Source organism: Lactuca sativa, chromosome 7 (assembly GCF_002870075.4).
Source record: "Lactuca sativa cultivar Salinas chromosome 7, Lsat_Salinas_v11, whole genome shotgun sequence".
Classification (NCBI taxonomy): domain Eukaryota; kingdom Viridiplantae; phylum Streptophyta; class Magnoliopsida; order Asterales; family Asteraceae; genus Lactuca; species Lactuca sativa.
Genome location: NC_056629.2, coordinates 202,358,225 through 202,368,217, shown reverse-complemented (window position 1 = coordinate 202,368,217; position 9,993 = coordinate 202,358,225).

Sequence of the window (9,993 nt, the reverse complement as noted above, 5' to 3'; positions counted from 1 at the left end):
GACTCCAAGACTCCATCCTTTTGGAGTTGGCCTATGCGTTTCTTGCTTACATTCCCAAGACGACAATGCCATAATGATGCTTTATCCAAACTAGTGGAAGAATCGATACACAATACATTATTTCCTTGGTTATCAACAACTGACACAGTTTCATATACACCATCACAAGGTAATACTTTAAAATAAAAAAAACATTATATTAAAGAAAGCATTAATACCACCACTATCATTATCAAATGAAAAGGTAAAACCTTGTTTATACAAACCATGAAAGGAAGTAACAACACTTATTCAAATCTAACACTAATCCACTACTTATAAACAAAGAATAAACTCCAATCTTGGCGACATGTGAAGCTTTCCTATTCCCCATGATCAAGTTTATCTTCCCAAGCTCCATATTCTCACTTCTTCTTAGTCCCTGCAAATCAGTACATATGTGAATACCACAACATGTATCAACGACCCAAGAATTAGAATGGGGTGAATCATTTGACATTATAGTGTATGTACCTTCATGGTTGGGTTTTACTTTCCCATCCTTAACATCTTGCTGGTATTTTGGGCAGTTTTGCTTCCAGTGCGACTTTTCATGGCAATAGAAGCATTCAACCTCTTTAGGGTTAGCAGAAGGAGTGACGAAACCTTTCTTGGTTCCACTTGAAGAGGAGCCATCAAGGGTCTTACCCTTGGTACCCTTCAAAGGGCTCTTCCTCTTCTTTCCTGTGCCTTGCCCGATTTCCAAGACAGGGGCCACGGTAGGAGTAGGAGTGGTAACAATCGATGTACTCTTAAGACCACTTTCTGTGGTCTTCAAGAGTCCTTGAAGTTTGCTAAGTTTAACTTCCTCCTTGTTCATATGGTATGTCATACGGAATTGATCATAACATGATGGTAAGGAGTGCAAAATGGTATCAATTGCCAACTCCTCGGGGAAGTTCACATTCAGTTTCAGCAAACGGTCCACATACCTTTGCATTTTCTGCATGTGGCCCGTTATGGGTTCACCATCCTTCATCCGGGCTGTTATCATAGAGGAGATGATTTCATATTTATCTTGATGAGCACTCTGATGGTAGCGGTCCATCAAATCCTAGTGCATCTCAAAAGGATAGTAGTCCTCATAGGACTTTTGGAGCTCGGCTGTCATAGTGCCCAACATGATACATGCCACTTTGGTAGCATCTCTTTCATGTGCCTGATATTCAGCAATCTCCTCAGGAGTAGCAGACGACTGAAGTTCCCTAAGATCCTTGTCGACGACATATTCCTTGTCCTCATACCGAGTGACCATCTTGATGTTCCTGATCCAATCCATAAAGTTGGATCCATCAAAGATGACTCTCCCACAAAGGTTCATGAGAGAGAAGGAGCTAGTAGGGTTTGAGCCAGAAGCAGCATTGTTGGAAGACATCTAAAAAGAAGAAAGACAAGTTTAGATAAGATATAAAGATAATCCTTAATAAAACACCCAAATGTAATATTAAGGCTAGGACCCAACACAATATTTTATAACTTAGAAGAGGGATGACGTAATCCAAGCTATAGATATTTGAAGGTAGGTGAATAACGATTCACCAATTTCTACCATGAAAAACGAAATAAACTAGTAGGTTTTAATTGGTTTTGAAACTCCTAGATTCTTTGAGATTCACTCAACTTTTCAATGGCATGTTTCAATCTCGAGTGTGCCCTTCAGGTTTTGTGAGTGGGATGCCGAGGATCACAAAACAAGGTATGAAGTAACCATGCAAATTACTTGGTACCCTTAATGTTTATCACTCAATCAATGTGTAGGTTAACCACACGCGCTACACCGACCTATGATCAACCTTAAGCCACCCTTTGCCTACCTTGTTAAGTCCAGGTTAGTGTGCCGGTTAACCATACACGCTCCACTAATGACTTAATCAAATTGCAAAGTGTAATTTCATGGGTTAGCACCATATTCAAATTTTCCTAAAACAACTAAGATTGGGAATTTATAAAAAAAAAACATTTGGTTACTTTATATTCATCATAATTTTAATGCAGATTTAAAGTCCTTGTCTTACCTGTTCGGCTAACGACTCTCCACCGATCAAGGAAGTGGTGGGTGAGAGTGGACACCCATTAAGCTGTCATTTTATAGGCAGCAACCTTATACCCCCCTTTATAGACCGGCTTCGTGAATGAGGCGTAGAAAAGGTAAAACAACATGTTCTTATACATATATAATAATTATTAAATTATAATATTATAAAGTATAAGGGTTGAATTTTAACTTTTAAAATTCTAGGGGTTGGAACTAAAGTTTTTTAAAGTGGCTTTACATGTTCTAAAACTTGACGGCAAGTTTTGTAACTTTCAAAACTTTTCATCTTTCATAACTTATAAGTTAATGGTTTATTAAAATGAGAGACTTCTCATTTTATGTAACCTATGTGTTTCTTTAATGGACTTTAAAAGAATGACTTTCGGTAGTCCATAACCTGAGTACAAATTATGGATTCCATTAAAACACATAATGATCAAGAATTAAACTAACAAGCAAGTTACAAATAATTCCTATGATCTTCTAAACTCATAAGTTCATGAACATGCATATCAACAATTTCAAGAATCATAAATTAACCATATAAAACTTGAAATTTTGATATTAGCCATTGAAAATGGATTAGCATAACCATTAAACCATCTAAAACAAGCTTTATAACACCAAAACAGTTTAGGGTAATGTTTCTAGTCCATTTCCAGCAGCAAAACTCAAAAATCTACATTCTGGGGCTCCTACTCGTCGAGTACACGAACCTACTTGGCGAGTAGGATGACTTTACTCATGGACTCGTCGAGTCCCCCCATGGACTCGGCAAGTTCATGCTACATAATGCATAAAACATGAGTTTTTTCAACAATTTGCATCAAGTATCAAATAAACAAGCCTAGGCTCTGATACCACTGAAGGGTTTTTAGCATTCTAACACTCCTAAGGTGTACATGCAACCCTAGAAACCTTGGATCTATTTTTACTAAGATACATGCAAAATTGTTTTTCCAAGGTTCTTAACCTATCTAGCATAGCATGGGGAACTTTTTAAACATAAATGCTAGAAGAACATATCTTTTGTTGTTTGGATTCCTTGAGAACCTTGTGAGCCTAGCACCTCAAGTGTGATGCATCAAATATCTCACACAACACCACAACACTTGGAATGACCTTGAGAGAAGTTCACTAACACCTCAAAATCGGCTATCCCTCTTTCTTGTACAAGTAGTAGTGCCGATTTTTCTTGCATAGGGTTCTTTATATAGTTGTGGCACAAGTAGGGTTACACCATCTAAACCCTAATTGTCATGGTTTTCCATATTCCATGATCCATGGGTTTGTAACCTCCATGGATTATCCATGGAGCACCTTATGGGTTCAAACCCAATCCATACAAACCATGGATCGTTAGCCCACTATATAAGAATAGATTATTTACACAATCAACCCCATATATTTAATTAGTCTCTTTTTTATCACTTAATTAATTCCAAATTAATTCTTTGACCAATACTAATTAAATAATATTATTAATATATTAGAACTTATAAAATATTAATAAACCTTAAGTGTCCTTTCTCTCATTTAGTCTATCCAAGTGTTGCAATGCCATGCAACCCAAATGGACCATGCTCATCGGGTCAAGTACATTCCACAAATAGTTATGAACTTAGACACATAATCCAGCAATTTTTACCCCCTTTATTTGTTGGGTCTGACACGCCTAATAAATTGGCGTCGTTGTCAGGGCTAGATCTCATGCATGAACCCATTAAGTCATTCAAGATGGAGACTTTACTGCTTATGGGACCCTTTTAGCTCTGAGGGTGGAAACCCTAAGCTCACAAACGAGATTTCATCATAAAGGTCCGTTCTTCGGACCAAAATAACTCCAAAACCACACTACACTAGATCTAAGCATTCTTAAGTAAAGTTATGAACTTTATACCTCCAAAGAGTTCCAAATGATGATGCTATTCCAGATCTATAAGCTCCAACTTCCCAAGTTCTTCCTTGCCAACTTCCTCTTTCCTTCTTCCAAGATTACACCACCAAAATGAGCTTCTTGAAGTCAAAAATCACCCAAGGATGAAGAGATGAGGCGTTCTAGGGTTTCTCTGAGGTTGGGGGACAGATAAGGAGGCTAGGGTTTGAGCCATTATGTTCTTTATATAGTGGTTGGCCCGAAAGTTAGGGTTTCTGGACACTAGACGTACACTGGGCGTACGCCTAAGGTACCCGCGACCATTTCCCTTTATACGTTGGGCATACCCACGCACCTTCCACTTTGCATGCATGGTCCTTCCATGTCAACCTTTTCCATTAGGGACCATTAATGCCAATAACTTCCAAGTGTCATGTCTTCCTGATTTGAGGTCTGTTTCCAACGAACTTTATATCCACGAAAAGGTGGCGAGAAGCCCTACGCTTCTAACAACACACCCCGACCCAAAAATCTTCCGAATAAAACTTCAAGACCCATAAAAGACCAAAACGCCCCTATCTTGGCCTCTGAAATCCACAACCAAAGTACTTTCCAAAACGGGGTGTTACAAGACCTAAAGAGTGAGAATTTGGACTTAGATCTTAATTGGGTGATTGTGGATTTTGGCCCAGTGTTAGAGGCCGGTGCGACAGCAGCATCTATAGGAGATGCTCATCATCTGAGGTGAGTCTTCTCACTATACTTTACCTAGAGTGGTAACCTTTGTGTGACTAGAGCATCTTATGTGCTTATATTGAGTATTGTGATATCCTGCATTATGTCTTTGTGATTTATGTTGTGTATTATTCTGAGCCTACTGAGTTAGGACCAGAGGGTCCACCCGAGTATTGGGACCGGAGGGTCCCACTAAGACACATTGACTAGAGGGTACACATGTTATATAACTAATATTTAAACGACCTTCGGACGAGTACCCGATATCCCACCAGACCACATCTAAATCGAGGAAAAGGAAACAGGGTGGATAGCCTTCCTAAGTCTTTTAAACATTTCTTATATAACTATACATATAGAGGCATGTAATTTATAATATGAAAGCATAAAATAAGTTTTGTAAAACCTTTGATCATAATTATTATCTAAGAAAAGATCGACTTGATGTCAATCTATAAAACGGTTTGAAAGCATGGGTTTGATAAAACAGTTTAAGTATAAATAAACATTTATTGGAAACACCATTGTAAATGAGTTTGAAATGGAACATACAGAGTAAAATGTACAATTTAATAAGGATTTTTAAACATAATAAGTGTTTACGATAAACATTTGAAGGAAACTGTTTGGTAAAACGGCTAATGAGTAGCCAATTATTTGAATGCTGCTTATTAATCATATGTGATTGATATAATAATTAGCATAATTCTACTTGTATCCCCCCACCCCATAACACATTTAAAAACAGTTAAAACATTGATTAAAGGGTATGAACTCACCTATAGCAAGTGGATCGGAAGGAAGTGTCGAATAAGTGCTTGGTGTCGAGTGAAGACTTAGACACGCACAAAGATCCTAATAACATATAAGGATATATGTATATAAACAATTAGTCTTTAAACAACTAATAAACAAAGTTAAGACACTCTAGTACATGCTAAACACTTTATACAAGTGTTATAAATCTCAAGGGTTGCATCTAAGTGTTGTAGGGAAAGGCTAGTGCGTTTGGGGTTCAAGGGTAAACTCCCTTGGAGATTACGGTTTTGATGGTCATGACTCAAAGAGTTTACGGCAGTAAACTCTATAGATTACGGTCGTAAACACTAGTCCTAATGACTAGGTGTTGTTTTTTCGTTTAGCAAGCCTTTTGAAGCAATTGTACTAAGTGGTTTGGCCTTTGGAATGGACTAGGGCAACAAAACACCCCCTTTGAGGCGTTTACGGCCTTATGGAATTTTCCTTTGGGTTTACTACCGTAAACCCTTATGAAGAAGGGTATTGCCATGTTTTCAAGTCCTTAATACAATTAGGTAAGTCTATGTGCTAGCTTCTAAGCCTAAGGAAGGAAAATGACCAACTTAAACATACTTTTGGGTGTTTACGGTTTTGGGAGATCCCCAAACCGTAAATACCTATAAATGTTGGATTTTTGGTGTTTTTCAAGGCTTAGATACATCAAAGGAAGTTTTAATCAATTCAAGGAAGGCTTAAACATCAAACTAGGGCTTAGATAAGGACTTAGGCACACTTTGGTGCCCTTTATGGTGTTTACGGCCCAAGCATCTCCTTGGACCGTGAACACCTCTAGTCTTGTGTTCTTGGTATAATTTCTTCACATATAAATGTAATACTAGCTTAAAATCACTCAAGGATGGAAGCACTTACTATTAGAAGGCTTGATTTGAGCTAAAAGGCCATGAACACTTAGTGTGTGTTCTTGGTGTTCTTGGTGTTTTTGAAAATCTAGACAAAATACATAAATGATTGGATGAATAGATGCACAAACGCTAGATTAAGTGTTTTACTAACTTGAAATGGTGAGAACACTTACAAGATTGCAGATTTGGAATTAAATATAGGATGATACTTGAGAGAGTTTTTGGAGTTTACTCTTTTGACATTTGGGGAGTAAACACAAATGACTAGTTTTTGGGGAGTAAACTCATATATAGGTATGAGTTCACGATTTTTGGGTGATTTTTCAACCCAAACCTAAAAGTTTGGTCGGGAATTTCTAAGATGCGAGGTGTTTGCGGTTTTTAAAATTCAAAACCCGAGATGTCGCTTTCTTTCACCCGTTCGTTTAAAAATAATATTAAAATAATCAAACGAACTTTATATTTCTTAAAAATAACAAATAATGACATTGACTTATGATACGAAGTGGTTGACTTTTAGGGTTTGACCGAATGGAAATTTCGGGTTGTCACATCATCCTGCTGTTAAAGGGAATTTCGTCCCGAAATTAGAATTTAGATAAGGAAGTAGGCATGAATGATCGAGTCGAGAGGAGGAAAGTTCCTAACTGATTGGTTCTAGCACTCCTAACTGAAATCGGGTCCTCGGTTGGTATCCCAACGAACCTTCACTAAAAGGGAGGCGGCGGCTTCGTCCGCTTGACCACTCGGTCGAGGGTCACTACGGTTCTAATACGAAGGCGAGGATCTTGTGAATTTCGTTCTCGTTGAGTGAGCTTACGAGAGTCCTAACGGAAAGATACGGTTTCAAGGTCAAGATGCGAAGGGTAGACTGTACGTTACTGAGTTCGCGGAGTAGGTTTAGTCTGTGAGGTACAGGACCAATTCTGGTAAGAATCTCGGAGATGCTAACTATCTTAGCTTTCCACGCGATACTAAGCGTATTAAGCCTGTAACAGCCCAAAATCTCAAGTATTGTTAAGTTGCATTTTGGGGGTGTTTTAAAGGGGAGACTCGACGAGTTGGAGCCAGACTCGCCGAGTAGGGTCGCAGGTTTGGTCGCGGGTTCACGACTGGACTCGACGAGTCCAGATATGGACTCGGCGAGTCGACGCTGTTCAGCGGAAACCCTAGCCGTTTAGTATTGGGTCGTATATAAGGGTTATTATGCCGTCATTTCACGACTTTTGATCAATTGGGAAGAACCCTAGGCGACTGGGGCGGCTAGAGCAAGCTTGAAGGCCATTGGTGACCTTGAAGGAATTGTTGTGCAAGGAGGAGAAGGGTTCTAGCTAAAGGAACTGCAGGGAGTTCGAGTTCTGAAGTTTGGGGACATGGAAGGTACATCATTCAGGTAATAATTCGGATTACATTCTCCTGTGATTGATGTGTATATAGATTTAGGGTTTATGGAACCCATTTGGAGCCTAGATGGATTGTTGTGTTGTTATTCAACGTTTATAACCTTGTATTAGGACCCTTAGAGGTCCAGAAGGTCCCATGTTTGTATATTCGAGAATATATGTATCTCAGGAAGCAGTTCGATCGACTGCATGGCGTAGACTCGCCGAGTCGGATGATCAGACTCGGCGAGTAGCTTGAAGATTCACTGGGACTCGCCGAGTTTGTTCTTCAGGCTCGGCGAGTAGAGTCGGGGTGGCCCCGCGATTCTTCCACGAGGACCTCGTCGAGTCAAGAGGGATACTCGACGAGTAGAAAGGGATCATGCAGGAATTGGTGAGGACGACTAGACTCGCCGAGTCGCCAGGGTACTCGCTGAGTCCAGTCGAGATGGCCGTTGACCAGAGTTGACCTGTGTGTAACGTTATAGGGTCAGTTAACGTGGAAGATAGAAGTATTAAAAAGAGATATATGATGAGACAGGGAGCTTGTAGCTCGGAGGATCAAGTGCAAGAGATTTCAGGAGTTGCTATCTTCCAGTGTCCGCGAGGTGAGTCTTCTCACTATACTGTACCCGGAAGGGTTTGACTGTGTGACCGGAAGGTCGGATATGTTATGTGATATGTATGCTATATGTGGTAAGTTATTTGTTATATGTGCTATGTATGATATGTGGGCCGGAAGGCAATATGTTATGGGCCGGAAGGCAATTACACTATGGGCCGGAAGGCGTTGTATTGAGGACCGGAAGGTCAGGGCCTGGAAAGGCGTATGTGCGTAAGTTGTATATTGGGGAACTCACTAAGCTTCGTGCTTACAGTATTTATGTTATGTTGTTTCAGGTTCTTTCAGTAACGCGGAATGGCATCGGCTCGATTGTACACACCGAGGAAAGAGTTGTATTTTGGAGGATCCTGGTTGTCTATTCAATGAAAATGGAACTACGTTTTGTAATTCGAATATGAATAAGATTTTAAACAAGTGTTTTAATATTAAATTGATTATTTAAATGAAAAATTTTGCTTTGAAAATCTCGGTGTTACAATTGGTATCAGAGCCTTGGTTTGAGGGATTCGGACGCGCCTACGGGTGAGTCTGGACTCAAACTGAGGAATAAGAAAAGGTTTTCAAATAAATAGTTTTCTGAAAGTGAATAAGAGTTCAAAGAGAAAGCAAGAAAGAGCAGTGTGTACAATCAGCCAGAGCCAAACGGTGATTTCCCAAAATACCCTTACTTTTGTATTATGAAGTATCTATTATGCACTTTATGAGATATTATTGCATGCTAGAGACAGGCTAGGTATTTCATATCTTAGGACTAGAGTGGCCTGATTTGTGATGCCTTAGCCTAGGGTTTGCTGTTATATGTGCGTTATGCTTTTGTGTGTATGTGATGAGTGAGAGTATCTAGTTAGAACGCACAAGGGGTAAAGCTACGGGGTACAGAGGTACTTCCGAGGATGAGCCGAGAAGGTGGAGCTACCACAGATGGGGAGTCCTATGTATGCTTCAATGCTCGAATGCTGCTTGCTTTGTGCTTTGTGGAGTTATCGATGATGGGAGTCAGCTACTAAGTGAGTATGACGATACTCAGGAGGTAGAGGGCTGGCATCATTAGGAACTCTTCAGCAGCTGATAGCAAAGAAGTGGGAGGACAGCGGAAGGGACTAGGGAGTAAACCTAGCCAGATGAGTGCGCTGGTAGAGTAGAGGATTTCGCTGGAAAGCGAGCACGCGCGATGAGATGGGTGAAAGAGCAGGTTTATCAACTACTTAGGAACTCTGGGATGGTCCGTGTGGAAAGTATGGGTAGATGTGGCAAGTAGTATGGGCCCGTACTACTGAAAGCAGAGGACCCATACTTGATACAGGGGGCATTCTGAAGGTCCTAAGGAACAGATTGAGGGGTGATGTTATGGTTCGGATACCATACATCGGAGCGGATACAGAGTGATGTTATGGTCCGGGCACCATACATCGGAACAGATTGAGATAGATGTTGTGGTCCGAGTGCTATACATTGGAGCAGATTGAGGAGTGGTGCTATGGTTCAGGTACCATACACTGAAGCATGTTGAGGAGGGATGTCATGGGGTGAGTACCATGGTTCGTAGTGGATGATGCTTGTGGCTATCTTGTTATCCGGTTATGACCGATGAGGTAGAGATTGGACGCTATGGGTTTCAGGCCTGTAGACCATGATTGAGT